The 16,607-nt window shown below is 41.4% G+C and overlaps 2 protein-coding genes across 5 annotated transcripts in view; one reads left to right on the plus strand and one right to left on the minus strand.

Annotated features, from left to right (window-relative positions):
* LOC121004474 (zinc finger protein OZF-like) overlaps positions 1-16,607 on the plus strand; it is a 543,049-nt gene that overhangs the window by 299,591 nt on the left and 226,851 nt on the right. The window lies entirely within an intron of this gene.
* LOC121004460 (oocyte zinc finger protein XlCOF7.1-like) overlaps positions 1-16,607 on the minus strand; it is a 138,616-nt gene that overhangs the window by 76,814 nt on the left and 45,195 nt on the right. The window lies entirely within an intron of this gene.

Genomic DNA, 16,607 nt, shown 5'->3' on the forward strand with positions numbered 1-16,607 from the left:
CATTATAATTGCTGACTTTTCCAGCTTCTCGACACTTTTCTGAAGTGGCGAGAAAAAGGGGATGACTTAGCGGGAGGAGGCAAGGCTTTCCACGGCCTGCCTAATTTACTAAACTTATTCCAGAAACTGATGTAATTTATAGCTCAAGTCTACGCCAAAGTCTGGCTGGTGTAGACTTGAGTTTCTGGCATCTGCCTCATAATAAATTAGGTGCATCTTACTCCAGCATAGTGGGATCAAGACTCGGTATGGGAACGCTCCCTCATTATATTGAATTCAAAGCAGGAAAAATAATTGACCTTTTTGCACTACTGTTGCATATGTGGCTATTAGAGATGAGCGAACTTTAGCAAAATTCTATTTGGCTGCTTCGCCAAATTTTACAAAAAAATGTGTGCATTTTTTGTAAGTAGCGAGTGCAATGACAGGGAGCTGCGATAGCGCCGCTCCCCATCATTGTATCCCTCAGATGCCGCGTTCATACATGATCACAGCATCTGAGTAATAACACAGTTTAAAATTAACGGAAAAAAAAATTTCATCATACTTACCGCCTACATTTGCTCGCAGCGGGCCGGACACCGCCATCTTGTTTGAAGATCGTGGGCGAAATTTTGCGCGTCCCGAGATGATGTCGTAACGCTGAGATCTTCAACCAAGATGGCGGCGTTCGGCCCATCGCGAGCAAATGGAGACAAGTATGATTATTTTTTTTTTTTTTTACGCTATGTCAGGTAAATCGATTCGCTCCCACGAAGCACAAGGAAATTCGGCTTCACGGCAAATCGAATTTAGCTTGAAATTCTGATCGAATTCCACTTCGTTGGATCCGATTCGCGGAGTGGTTATTATAAGAGCGAAGGATGACAATGAATTTGCTGTGGAAAAAAAATTCATACAGGCAAGATGAGAATACATGTTTAGAGTAATGTTTCATATCTCGGAGGGGAAAAGTGTTGCACATGGTGAATTTCTAGGTCAAACCACCATTTTTCATACATTATTTTCTCAAATGGAACAGTCGTATCCACTTCTATTATTGATTTACAAGTGAATGGGCAGGCTGTCATAACTATTCTGTCCCGTCTCTAACAAGCAAGATGACGGGCAGGTAATCTCGAAGCTGATCGGCGACGAGCCGGGAGTCGGATCTTCTCCAATCTGATATTGATGACCTATCCTGAGGACCCACCTTACAACCCGTAAAAAAAAAAATTTGCTTTTAAAGGCTCCATAGTCTAAGACCCATTACATTTTAATTTTTCCATCGAAGCAGCTCCATGGGGTCTTGTTTTTTGTGGGATGGGCTGCAGATTTTATAAGTATCATCTTGGATTACATATGTAGTTTCTAACACCTTTTAGTCCAAATTTTTGGGAATTCAGCAGTCTCATGCCAGTGATTGGCTGCAGCGGTCAGGTATAGAATATGGTACGTCATCGCTGCTGCCAAAACAATATGTCACAGCTACAGTCCGGCAAAGAGGACAGATCCAAAATGCTGCATCAGAGGAGGCTAAGGCTTCGTGCACATCACCGTTCAGCCGTTTAGGAGCAGGAGAACGGAAAGAACGGAGAGGTCACATAAATGAGCCAAACGGAGCCTAAGGACCCCATAGACTATAACAGGGCCGTTATGTTTCCGCTCAGCAGATGATTTTGGATCGGAGACAAAAGTTGTGCATGCAGGACTTTTGTCTCTGCTTCAAAATCATCTTCTGAGCGGAAACATAACGGACCCCATTATAGTCTATGGGGTCCTTAGACTCCGTTTGGCTCAGTTATGTGCCTTCTCCTTCCTTTCAGTTCTACTGCTCCTAAATGGACAAGGAGAACGGAAAGGCTGAATGGTGATGTGAATGAAGTCTTAGGGAGTTGTTGTTGTTTTTTTTTTAGCTATTTGGATATCTTCTCTGCAGTTTGGCCACAAACATCTCTGCATATGTGGAGACACTTCTAGAGAGAGACAATTTTCTGTTGGCCAGTCCACAATTGCCTGTATAGGTCCCTTTACCCTTTAGCAGACGATTGTAGGGAAGGAAACGTTCATCAGTGGAGGAGACACAGGTTTTTGGGGCTAGTTAAATTAGTTATATAGCGATATATGAAAATATAATTGTGTTCCTTACTTTGATCCAGCAGTTTATTCAAAAAACGAAGTTTTATCATATGCAAATTCGGTCTCTACCAGCAAGTAGGGCGTCTACTTGCTGGTAGCTGCTGCAGAAATCCGCCCCCTCCTCTTGTTGATTGACAGGGCCAGCCGGGATCTCCTCCTCCGGCCAGCCCTGTCGGCGTTTCAAAAATCGCGCGCCTGTGTTGATTCGGCGCAGGCGCTCTGAGATGAGGAGGCTCGTCTCCTCAGAACTCCCTCAGTGCGCCTGCGCCGATGACGTCTTCTATTCCGGTGATGTCATCGGCGCAGGCGCACTGAGGGAGTTCTGAGGAGACGAGCCTCCTCATCTCAGAGCGCCTGCGCCGATTCAACACAGGCGCGCGATTTTTGAAACGCCGACAGGGCTGGCCGGAGTAGGAGATCCCGGCTGGCCCTGTCAATCAACAAGAGGAGGGGGCGGATTTCTGCAGCAGCTACCAGCAAGTAGACGCCCTACTTGCTGGTAGAGACCGAATTTGCATATGATAAAACTTCGTTTTTTGAATAAACTGCTGGATCAATGTAAGTAACACAATTATATTTTCATATATCGCTATATAACTAATTTAACTAGCCCAAAAAAAAAAAATCACTTTAGTGGGGTGACAGAAGCCCTTTAACATGTAGCGATCTCCTCCACAGTATGGGGAGCAGCGATCACTATGCCATCACTCGTCCACATACAGCAGACTGTGATTACACGGCCCAATCTGCTGCCGGCAAATGATTACTTTTAAACCTCTTGAAAGATTCCAATTTCCCGATGAACGAGCGGATTTCAAGACGTAACTATTACGGCTGAAATTAGGAAAGTTTTATTTTTTACCAGATTTCCATTATGATAAAAGAAGCGGATACATATATTTTACACAACGAAGGGGAAAACCTGTGAAACTAATAGGGATACGGGAAACACATACAAAGCTATATCACATGTGTGAGTGACTGGTCACTAAGGGTTAAATGCCTGCAATAATAAGGGGTTAATGACCCCTCAGCCCCAGTAATCCTGACAGACGATGGCGGTGACTGTACACATACCTCCACCTGCACCGCTGGACACTACATCTATGGGGGAGACTAGTGCTAAAGGACCTTTCATGATGTCATGACCATGTGACCATGTGTGGGAGGAGTAAAACTCAAAGCTATGCAGCTGGAGGAGGTAAAGGACCTTTCATGATGTCGTGACCGTGTGATCATGTGTGGGAGGAGTAAAACTCAAAGCTATGCAGCTGGAGGAGGTAAAGGACCTTTCATGATGTCATGACCATGTGATCATGTGTGGGAGGAGTCAAACTCTAAGCTATGCACCTGCAGGAGGTAAAGGACCTTTCATGATGTGGGAGGAGTCAGGCTCCAGGCTGTGCTGCTGCTGCCCATGTGAACCAGGCCAGATCCAGCCCCTCCTGCTATATACATGTAGCAGAGCTGTGTGTGTGTGTGACTTTATCACTTTCAATTTTTTTCTTAAATAATCTATTGTCAGCTACTTTTAGATATAATATTTGCAGAAACGACTCCATCCCGATACCTGGAAAGGATTTTCAGTCGAAGAAATCTCTGACAAACACTAGTGCATCTCAATAAATTAGAATATCATCAAAAAGTTCTGAACCTCACATATTCTGTAGATTCGTTACACACAGAGGGATCTATTTTGATTATGTCTTACCTCTAATGAAAACCCCAGAGGCAGAAGATCCGAATATTATATAAGACCAATTAAAAATGATTGTTAATACAGAATTGCTGGCCTCCGGAGAAGTCTGCCCAGTATATGTGCTCAGTGCTTGGTCGGGCTCCTTTTGCATGAATGCGGCGTGTCCTGGAGGCGATCAGCCTGCATTATTGGATCTGGTGTCTCTCATCTTCCTTTTGACAATACCCTATAGATTTAGGTTACTGGCCAGTCAAGAACAGTGATACCGTCCTTATTAAACCAGGTTGGTACTTTTGGCAGTGTGGGCAGGTGCCAAGTAGGGTTGCCACCTTTCCCAACAAAAAATACCGGCCAAGTTAAGCCACACCCCAAAGGGGGTGGGGGCGTGGCTTAACATGGGTGTTAAGCCGCTATCATACTGTGGCTCCCAATAATATTAATGCCACATTAGTGCCACCTAGAATTAATAATGCCCCCATTAGTGCCCCCCAGAATTAATGCCACTATTAGTGTCCCCCACTAAGAATAATGCTCCCATTAGTTCTCTCCTGTAATAATAATGCCCCTATTAGTGCTCCCAGTTAGAATAACGCCCCCATTAGTGCCACCAGTTAGAATAATGCCCCCATAAGTGCCCCCTTCTCTGCTTCTGCAAAAAACCTCCTCCATTTGCTCGCACCGCTGTGAACGCCCCCTGCTGACTGGAAGCTCAGGACATTACCTGCACTCCAGCGTGATGACATCTCGCAGGTCCTGTCCTCCCGTCAGCAGCACAAGCAAATGGAGGAGGTGAGTAGGGGAAGGTAAAGGCTGCACTAATGAGTGCTCCTGAGTGGAAACATAGAATGTGTCGGCAGATAAGAACCATTTGGCCCATCTAGTCTGCCCAATATACTGAATACTATGAATAGCCCCCGGCCCTATCTTATATGAAGGATGGCCTTATGCCTATCCCATGCATGCTTAAACTCCTTCACTGTATTTGCAGCTGCCACTTCAGGAGGAAGGCTATTCCATGCATCCACTACTTTTTCAGTAAAATAATACTTCCTGATATTACTTTTAAACCTTTTCCCCTCTAATTGAATACTATGTCCTCTTGTAGCAGTTTTTCTTCTTTTAAATATTCTCTCCTCTTTTACCTTGTTGATTCCCTTTATGTATTTAAAAGTTTCTATCATATCCCCTCTGTCTCGTCTTTCTTCCAAGCTATACATGTTAAGGTCCTTTAATCTTTCCTGGTAAGTTTTATCCTGCAATCCATGTACCAGTTTAGTAGCTCTTCTCTGAACTCTCTCCAAAGTATCAATATCCTTCTGGAGATATGGTCTCCAGTACTGAGCACAATACTCCAAATGAGGTCTCACTGGTGCTCTGTAGAGCGGCATGAGCACCTCCCTCTTTCTACTGGTAATGCCTCTCCCTATACACTCTAGCATTTCCTGCTGCTCTGTGACATTGTCTGCCTACCTTTAAGTCTTCTGAAATAATGATCCCTAAATCCCTTTTCTCAGATACTGAGGTTAGGACTGTATCACAGATTTTATATTCTGCTATTGGGTTTTTATGCCCCAGGTGCATTATCTTGCACTTATCAACATTACATTTTAGTTACCAGATTTTTGACCATTCCTCTAGTTTTCCCAAATCCTTTTCAATTTGGTGTTTCCCTCCAGGAACATCAACCCTGTTACAAATCTTTATGTCATCAGCAAAAAGACACACCTTACCATCGAGGCCTTCTGCAATTTCGCTGATAAAGATATTAAACAATATGGGTCCCAGAACAGATCCCTGAGGTACCCCACTGGTAACAAGACCATAGTCTGAATATACTCCATTGACTACAACCCTCTGTTGCCTGTCCCTCAGCCACTGCCTAATCCATTCAACAATATGGGAGTCCAAGCTCAAAGACTGCAATTTATTGATAAGCCTTCTATGTGGGACAGTATCAAAAGCCTTACTAAAGTCTAGATAAGCGATGTCTACTGCACCTCCTCCATCTATTATTTTAGTCACCCAATCAAAAAAATCTATAAGATTAGTTTGACATAATCTCCCTGAAGTAAACCCATGCTGTTTTTCATCTTTGAATCCATGGGATTTTAGATGTTCCACAATCCTCTCCTTAAGTATGGTTTCCATTAATTTCCCCACTATTGATGTCAGGCTTACTGGCCTATAGTTGCCCGATTGCTCCCTACTACATTTCTTGTGAATGGGCACAACATTTGCTAATTTCCAATCTTCTGGGACGACTCCTGTTACCAGTGATTGGTTAAATAAATCTGTTAATGGTTTTGCTAGTTCACCACTAAGCTCTTTTAATAGTTTTGGGTGTATCCCATCAGGGCCCTATGACTTATTTGTATTAATTTTAGACAGCTGACTTAGAACCTCTTCCTCTGTAAAGACACATGCATCAAAAGATTCATTAGTCTTCTTTCCTAACTGAGGTCCTTTTGCTTCATTTTCCTTTGTAAAAACTGAACAGAAGTATTCATTGAGGCAGTCAGCTAGTTCTTTATCTTCTTCCACATACCTTCCTTCTTTTGTTTTTAATTTGGTAATTCCTTCTTTTAGTTTCCTTTTTTCATTTATGTATCTGAAGAATGCCTTATCGCCTTTTTTCACTGACTGAGCTAATTTCTCTTCTGCCTGTGCTTTAGAAGCTCTTATAACTTGCTTGGCCTCTCTCTGCCTAATGTTATAAATTTCCCTGTCATCCTCTTTTTTTAAATTTTTTATAATTACTAAATGCTATCTTTTAGTTTTTAATGATTTTGGCCACTTCTGCTGAGTACCACAGTGGTCTCTTCCTTTTTTTGCTTTTACTGACTAGCCTAATGCAATTATCTGTTGCCTTCAATAATGCCTCTTTTAAGTAGTCCCATTTCTCCTGGACTCCATTGAAACTGTTCCAATCTGATAAGGACTCGTATACCTCTAATCTAATTTTAGAAAAGTCAGTTTTTCTAAAATCTAAAACTTTTGTTTTTGTGTGGTGTGACTCAGTCACTGTACTCAGTCACTGACTGGTGATCACTAGATCCCAAGCTTTCCCCCACAGTAATATCAGATATGAAATTTCCATTTGTGAATACTAAATCTAAAATGGCCTCCTTCCAGGTTGGCTCCTTAACTACTTGCTGTAGAGATAATCCCAGTAGGGAATTTAGAAAATCTGTACTCCTGGCAGAACTAGCTATTTTGGTTTTCCAGTTTACATCAGGAAGTCTCCCATAATGATAACTCCCCCTTTCAATGTCATTTTAGCTATTTCCTCAACTAGTAGATCATCTAATTCTTTGACTTGGCTAGGTGGTGTATATATCACACCTACACGAGTTACCTTATGATTATCAAGCTGCAACGTAACTCAAACTGACTCTAAATTGGTCTCGCTAACTTGTATTAAATTAGATTTTATGCTATATTTCACATACAGGGCCACCCCTCCCCCTTTCTTGCCTTCCCTGTCTTTCCTATATAAAGAGAACCCTTGTATTGTTATATCCCAATCATTACTGCCATTGAACCATGTCTCCGTAACAGCCACTAAATCTATATTCTCATATGCCATTATAGACTCAAGTTCATTGATCTTATTCCCTAAACTGCGAGCATTTGTAGACAAGACTCTGAGCTTGAGAATATAGGGTAGTAGGACGCATAGGGAAGACTTTTGCCAATATACTAACGCTGCTATATACGACACATGCTGCTATATTTATCATTATTATTTTTATTATTTATTTTATTCTATTGATTGATGTTTTAACCTTACCCTATTTATTTACAGGAGGTTAGATATTTTACTGAGTATATTGTATATCCTGTATATTGTTTATTATCCACCTACAGGTGGTATATATTTTATTTTATTTTACTATACATCTTATACATTGGAGCGCTAATTGGGTCTACCACCCTTTAGCTATATGTGCTTTTAGTCTTATATCGCAATCAATAAACGTAGTGACCAAATTTCCTCAGATGTGCCCAGTCTTTTTACATATATTTTAAGACTCTGAGCTTGTCATTTCTTAACCTATGTGCTACTGGCATCTTCTGGCATTGTTCCGGGGGGCAGTCGGACTGCTGGATTACCACTCTTTTGCTCCCCTTTCCTAGTTTAAATGCTCCTTACCAAATACTTTGAACTGTTCACTGAGGACATTCGATCCCTTGAGAGAAAGATGCAAACTATCTTTCTTGTACAGTTCTTTTCCATTCCAACGGCAGCTAACATGAGACACAAAGTCAAACCCTTGGTTCAGACACTATTCACCAAGCCATACATTGAATTCCTTAATGCGCATCTGCCTGTCATGCTGATAGTTATGCACAGGCAAAACTGCAGAGAAGGAAACAGTTGATGCAACCTGCCGTATATCATTACCAAGTGTGTGAAAAGCTTCCTTCACCTTTGAAACCTCATTGCAAGCCAGATCATTTGTCCCAAGATGGACAATAACATCCACCTCCCTTTCCTTCTTTGCTTGCCTAACAATATTAAGGATACGTCGTCTGTCCCTGCTAGCGGTAGCACCAGGGAGACATCTCACAAAACCATTTTCCTCAAACTTCACACCTCTTATGATAGAATCACCCACCAAAAGCTGCTTACTATCAGTCCTCACCTTCTCCTTTATGTCTTCGGCTGCAGTCTTTCATACTTTAGGCATAGGAGATGATTGTTCCTCACCCACTGTGCCTGAGCCAACCTCCATGTTGCTCTTGCACACTGAAAGTGCTTCAAATGAATTATGGAGAGCCACAGGCTGTGGGACATGTCTTCTATACACAACTCTAAGTCTACCAGAACCTGCAGTAACCCATCTTCCATTTCTAGGGGGCCTATGTAGCAGTGGCATTGCAATGTTCTCAGCCTGAGTTTGTTTAACAGTTAATTTACAAATCTCAGAGTTCAAAAATGCAATTTCCTGCTGCATTATGGAGAGCTGTATACTGATCAGACAGTATCCAAACCTCTGAAGAGTGGAACCTGAAATAAAAGCACAACAATTCCTGCACTGAACCAGGTCTGCCATTTTAATTAGGGGAAAGATTTTAAACAAACAAATGTTACTTTTTTAGATTGTATCCACCTCCAGATTACCTCCTGATTATCTCCTGAATATCTCCAATGCACTTATAAATGCTGCACTTTGAGAATGCTGCAAGCTATAATTAGGCAAGCTAATGCTATGTTTCTATATATATACACAGAGGTGTTCATTAGTAACAGTCCTTATAGGATAATACCGGCAATTAAATGAAATCAGGATCTCCATAACCCTTATCAGCAGAGGGAAGCATGAAGTGCTCTGAATTTTCATGGTAGATGGCTGCACTGACTTTGGACTTCATATAACACAGTGGACCAACACCAGCAGATGACATGGCTCCCCAACCCATCACTGACTGAGGAAACTTCCCACTGGACCTCAAGCATCTTGGATTGTGTGCCTCTCCACTCTTCCTCCAGACTTTGGGACCTTGATTTCCAAATGAAACGCTACATTTACTTTCATCTGAAAACAGGTCTTTGGAGCACTGAGCAACAGTCCAGTCGTTTTCCTCCTTAGCCCAGGTAAGACGCTTCTGATGTTATCTCTGGGTCATAAGAGGCTTGACACAAGGAATGGACAGTTGTAGCCCATGTACTAGATACGTCTGTGTGTGGTGGCTCTTGAAGTACTGACTCCAGACGCAGTCCACTCCTTGTGAATCTCCCCCAAATTCTTGAATGACCTTTTCTTGACAACCCTTTCAAGGCTGCAGTTATCCCTGTTGCTTGTGCACCTTTTTCTACCACACTTTTTCCTTCCAGTCAATTTTCGATTAATATGCTTAGATACCGCACTCTGTGAACAGCCAGCTTCTTCAGCAATTACTTTTTGTGGCTTTCCCTCCTTGTGGAGGGTGACAATGACTGTCTTCTGGACAACTGTCTAGTCAGCAGTCTTCTCCATGATTGTGTACTGAACCAGACTGAGGGACCATTTAAAGTCTTTGGAAACCTTGGCAGGTGTTTTGTGCTGATTAGCTGATTAGAGTGCGACACCAGGAGTCTATAAGAACTTTTTCACAATATTTTAATTTTCTGGAATACTGACTTTTGGGTTTTCATTAACTGTAAGCCAAAATGATCAGCATTAAAAGAAATAAAAACACTGGAAATAGATAACTCTGTATATAACGAATCTAAAGAATATGTGAGGTTTACTTCTTGAATTGAATTACTGAAAAATATAAATTTTTTGATGATATTCTACATTTATTGAGATGCAGTAGTAACCAGAGGAATCTCTTTCAGCCTGTGCTGCAGCTAAGTGGGAAAAAACACATCCATGATGAAATCCATAAGAGGGTCTGTGATTCATCTGTGAAGATTTCTCTGAGGAATCCATGTTTGGTCCGTGTGTCTGGTTTTTGCTCTCCGTGTGTCATCCGTGCTCCACCGACACTGCACAGCTGAACATTTTATAGCATCTCCTATAAATGGTCCATGAAACACGGAGGGCATCTGTGTTGGGTCAATGGATTTCACAGACCCATAGACTATATTGGTCATGATGGATCCGTAAACACGGACAACAACAGGGCATGCGTCGGTGCTAAAAACACGGACCATTCTAAAACACGGATGTGTGAATACACACATAAAAATGAATGGATACGTGTGCTGTCCATGGAGAACACGGACAGCCCATGTCTGTCAATTACTAATGTGTGTATAAGGCCTTAAAGGGGTTTTCTCATCTCAGACAATGGGGGCATATCGCTAGGATATGCCCCCATTGTCTTATAGGTTCAGATCCCACCGCTGGGACCCGTACCTATATCGAGACCGGAGCCCCGAAAGTTAAGGAGAGCGCACTGCGCATGCGCAGCCGCTCTCCATTCATTTCTATGGGGCTGCCGAAAATAGCCGAGCGCTGGCTCGGCTATTGCTGTCTGGCCCATAGAAATGAATGGGAGCATGGGCCGGGAAATCTGGGGTCCTCCAGCCACAGCGCTCCCCGCTCCGTTCTCAATATAGGTTTCGGGTCCCAGTGGTGGGACCCGCACCTATCAGACAAGGGGGGTCATATCCTAGGAATATGCCCCTATTGTCTAAGATGGGAATACTCCTTTAAAGGGGTTATCCAATCCCCTCACAGGAAATATACCCCGCTCCCCGCACCGCCACTACTGCTTCTCCCTGTACACGGATGAAAACATCCGGTGTAAGGGGGAGCAGCTAATGGCAGGCGGGGATGTGGACAAGCCTCCCTAGTGTCACCCGTGATGCTAGGGAGGTTCATCCCCCTCCCCGCCTGCCATTGGCTGCTCCCCCCTCCCCCCGACACCGGATGTTTTCATCCGCGCACAGGGAGAAGCAGCAGCGGCGGTGCAGGGAATAGGAGCGGCGCAGGGAGCGGGGTAAGTATATTCCCTGTGAAGGGCCCGGCGTATGGGGGACATTCTTATAGTATTGGATAACCCCAGAAGCACTCCATTTTTTTTTAACTTTAGATATATTACAAATTCAGCACCAGTAATCTGGCAGTGTTATTTGTTACACCCAAACTCAGTTGCACCCATACATTTTGAACCTTTTCATTATGGGACTCTGGTCATGCTACCTCAAGTCTGAGCAGCAGCCAAGAACGTGCAAAAAAAAACTTGGTCTCTCCCTGTGGCTGACTTCATGTGAACTACAGGATGACATCATCACCAATCATATCCCTCCTGACAACCCCCCACCGTTTTTGGACGAACTACCTTTTCTAGGGCCTAAACGGGGAGGAGACTGGGAGAGAGAGTTGCATACAAGTGAAGTCTTTTGGATTTTAGCCACTTCACATCCACCCATAGGATATAAACGTCCTATGGGCGGTCGTTTATCTCTGAATGGACGTTTTAGAACGTCCAATCAGAGATGGCAGCTGCATGCTAATCGTGCAACCCAGAGGGAAGGCAGGGACAGTTCCCAGGTGTCCCTGCCTTCTAGATCGCTGCATACACGTCATGTCAGGTCTTCCATAGACCATGATCAGCCCTGCACTGAGGTTGTACAGCATAGTATACTGCTGCACAGCCTCTCTGTGTCAGCCCCAGTTACAGGAGAAATTAATAGTGAAAAAAATAAAAATAAAAGTGAAGAAAAAAAGTGAAGTTAAATGTCCCTCAGAGGTCTTGTATGACCTTATGGAGGACGCAAAGTGTAAAATAAAAAATAAAAAATAAATAGTGTTTTATAAAAAAAAATTAAAAAAAATGTTTCACATGTAAAAAAATGCCCAATTAAGTAATAATTATTTTTTTTTTAAATAGAAAAAAATAAAATAAAATAGACATATTTGATATTGCCGCATCTGTGACAGCCGGATCTATAAATATATCACATGATTCACCCCGTCTAATAAACTAAAATAAAAAATTAAAAACTGTGTCAAAAAAGCCATTTTTGTCACCTTACTTCACAAAAAGTGCAACACCAAGTGATCAAAAAGGCGTATGTCCCACAAAATGATACCAATAAAACAGTCACCTAATCCTGCAAAAAATGAGCACCTACATAAGAAAATCTCTCAAAAAATAAAAAAACTATAGCTCTTAGAACATGGAGACATTAAAACATAATTTCTTTGTTTAAAAAATGCTATTATTGTGTTAAAGTGGAAAAAAAAAAAGTATACATATTAGGTATCGCCACGTCCGTAAAAATATCACATGACCTAACCCCTCAGGTGAACACCGTAAAAAAATAAAAGAAAGTGCAAAAAAAAGCAATTTTTCAACACCAAGCGATCAAAAAGGCATATGCCCCCCAAAATAATAGCAATCAAACCGTCACCTCATCCCACAAATAATATGACACCCTAACTTAGACAATCGGTCGTAAAATAAAAAAACTATGACTCTCAGAAAATGAAGACACTAAAATAGGATTTTTTTTGCTTCAAAACTGCTATTATTGTGTTAAAGTTCAATTAAAAAAAAGTATACATATTAGGTATCGCCGCATCCTTAACAATCTGCTCTATCAAAATATTACATGACCTAACCCCTCAAGTGAACACCGTATAAAAACATAAATAAAAACAGTGCCAAAAAAAAGCCATTTTTTTGTCACCTAACATCACATAAAGTGCAACACCAAGCGATCAAAAAGGCGTTTGCCCCCCCCAAAATAGTACCAATTAAACCTTCACCTCATCCCGCTAAACATTAGACCCTAACTAAGACAATCGGTCAAAAAATAAAAAAGCTATGTCTCTCAGACTATGGAGACCCTAAAACATCATTTTTTGGGTTTCAAAAATGCTATTATTGTGTAAAACTTAAATAAGTAAGAAAAAGTATACATATTAGGTATTGCCACGTCCGTAACGATCTGCTCTATAAAAATGGCACATGACCTAACCCCTCAGGTGAACGCTGTAAAAATAAATAAATACTGTACTAAAACAACCAATTTCTTGGTCACCTTGCCCCATAAAGTGTAATAATGAATGATCAAAAAATCCTATGTACTCAAAAATGGTACAAATAAAAATTTCAACTCTTCCTGCAAAAATCGAGCCCCTGAACAAGACGATCGGCAAAAAAATAAAAAGAATATGGCGTTCAGAAAATGGACACACAAAAACATAATTTGTTTTTCAAAAATGTTTTGATATGTAAAACTGAAACAAACAAAGAAAGTATACATATTTGATATTGTCGTGTCCGTAACAACCTGCTCTATAAAAATAGCACATGTTCTATCCTGTCAGATAAACAGCCATTTTTTTGTTACCCTGCCTCACAAAAAACGTAATATAGAGCAATTAAAAATCATATGTACCCCAAAATAGTACCAATAAAACTGGCACCTTATCCCCTAGTTTCCAAAATGGGGTCACTTTTTGTGAGTTTCTACTGTAAGGGTGCATCAGGGGGGCTTCAAATGGGACATGGCATCTAAAAACCAGTTCAGCAAAATCTGCCTTCCAAAAACCATACGGCGCTCCTTTTCTTCTGCGCCCTGTCGTGTGCCCTTACATAAGTTTACGACCACATGGGTGTTTATGTATACCACAGAATCAGGGTAATAAATATTAAGTTTTGTTTGGCTGTTAACCTTTGATGTGTTAAAGAAAAAAATTGATTAAAATGGAAAATCTGCCAAAAAAGGGAAATTTAGAAATGTTATCTCCATTTTCCTTTAATTCTTGTGGAACACCTAAAGGGTTAACAAAGTTAGTAAAATCAGTTTTGAGTAACTTGAGGGGTGTAGTTTGTATAATGGGGTCATTTATAGGGGGGTTTTCATAATGTGACTTCAGACTTGAACCGGTCATTAAAAAGTGGTTTTTGGAAATTTTCTTAAAAATTTTAAGAATTGCTTCTAAAATTCTAAGCCTTCTAATATCCTAAAAAAATTAAAGGACATTTACAAAATGATGCCAACATAAAGTAGACATATGGGGAATGTTAAGTAATAAATATTTTATGAGTTATAACTTTCTGTTTTAAGAGCAGAGAAATTAAATAAAAATTTTGGGGTAAATTTGGGATTTTTTCATAAATAAAGGTGAAATATATTGACTCAAATTTACCACTGTCATGAAGTACAATGTGTCACGAGAAAAAAAAATCTCAGAATGGCTTGGATAAGTAAAAGCGTTCCAAAGTTATTACTACATAAAGTGAAACATGTCAGATATGCAAAATTAGGCCTGGTCAGGAAGGGGGTAAATGGCCTGGTCTGGAAGTGGTTAAACATAGGTATGAGGACACCTAGAGGCCTGAATGAGAGGACTGACCTTATCTATGGTTATAAATAAATAAAGGGGGTCATTTATCAACCAATATATGCTACTTTTTGGTGTATATTAGGCACAGATTTTGTCGCAAAGGTGTTTTGTGCCCTTTTTACGCAGCTCACACCAGTGCCAAGAAAAGGGGGTGCAACGTGGGTGTGTAAGAGGGCGTGGAAAATGGCTTAAATCTATGCCAACAAGGGAGATGACGTAGGTTTAAGCTTGTTGTACGCCACTGGAACATACACAAAGTTATGTAGAGGCCTGCACCTCTACGTAACTTAGGTGCATCCCCCACCAGCACAGAGGTATTACGCTAACAGGTACAGTCTTATGCTGTGTAGGAGACTCGATGAGGTTTACCACAAAATGTAATGCAATCTGACAACACTATGTTATAGAGCAGAAGGAGCTGAGCAGATTGATATATAGTTTTGTGGGAAAAGATTCAGTAAAACCTATAATTTATACATTTATATCTCTGCTTTTTTGCAGCTCTGTGAACAGCTTTTGGTACAGGGAGGAGGGGTTATCAGTTCTGACAGCTCTGTCTCTATGCATACTTATACACATAATGCTCCCCCTGTACCGATAACTGCTCACAGGAGGTGGAAACAGCAGATATATAAATGCAAAATGTATAAGTTTTACTAAATCTGTTCCCACAAAACTACATATACACTTACCTAAAGAATTATTAGGAACACCTGTTCTATTTCTCATTAATGTAATTATCTAGTCAACCAATCACATGGCAGTTGCTTCAATGCATTTAGGGATGTGGTCCTGGTCAAGACAATCTCCTGAACTCCAAACTGAATGTCAGAATGGGAAAGAAAGGTGATTTGGTGATTTAAGCAATTTTGAGCGTGGCATGGTTGTTGGTGCCAGACGGGCCGGTCTGAGTATTTCACAATCTGCTCAGTTACTGGGATTTTCCCGCACAACCATTTCTAGGGTTTACAAAGAATGGTGTGAAAAGGGAAAAACATCCAGTATGCAGCAGTCCTGTGGGCAAAAATGCCTTGTGGATGCTAGAGGTCAGAGGAGAATGGGCCGACTGATTCAAGCTGATAGAAGAGCAACGTTGACTGAAATAACCACTCGTTACAACCGAGGTATGCAGCAAAGCATTTGTGAAGCCACAACACGCACAACCTTGAGGCGGATGGGCTACAACAGCAGAAGACCCCATCGGGTACCACTCATCTCCACTACAAATAGGAAAAAGAGGCTACAATTTGCACTAGCTCACCAAAATTGGACTGTTGAAGACTGGAAAAATGTTGCCTGGTCTGATGAGTCTCGATTTCTGTTGAGACATTCAAATGGTAGAGTCCGAATTTGGCGTAAACAGAATGAGAACATGTATCTATACTATGATGGCTACTTCCAGCAGGATAATGCACCATAACACAAAGCTCGAATCATTTCAAATTGGTTTCTTGAACATGACAATGAGTTCACTGTACTAAAATGGCCCCCACAGTCACCAGATCTCAACCCAATAGAGCATCTTTGGGATGTGGTGGAACGGGAGCTTCGTGCCCTGGATGTGTGTCCCTCAAATCTCCATCAACTGCAAGATGCTATCCTATCAATATGGGCCAACATTTCTAAAGAATGCTATCAGCACCTTGTTGAATCAATGCCACGTAGAAGTAAGGCAGTTCTGAAGGCAAAAGGGGGTCCAACACCATATTAGTATGGTGTTCCTAATAATTCTTTAGGTGAGTGTATATCAATCAGCTCAGCTTCTCCTGCTCTATGATATGATGCTTCCAGATTGCATTTTGTGGTGACAGGTCCTCTTTAAATGTCTTTTTTTTTAGGATCCTGCACGACCCCTTCGGAAAATTGCTGGGCGCCCTTGCTCAACTATTTTCGGAAATCCCATTGCGATTAATAAAAGAGCTCTCCTCGCGCATGTGCAGTGTTCTCTCCCAGAGTTGGGACCCGCACCTGACATTGATGACATATACTAGCAA

This window comes from Bufo bufo, chromosome 6 (genome assembly GCF_905171765.1).
Source record: "Bufo bufo chromosome 6, aBufBuf1.1, whole genome shotgun sequence".
Taxonomy (NCBI): domain Eukaryota; kingdom Metazoa; phylum Chordata; class Amphibia; order Anura; family Bufonidae; genus Bufo; species Bufo bufo.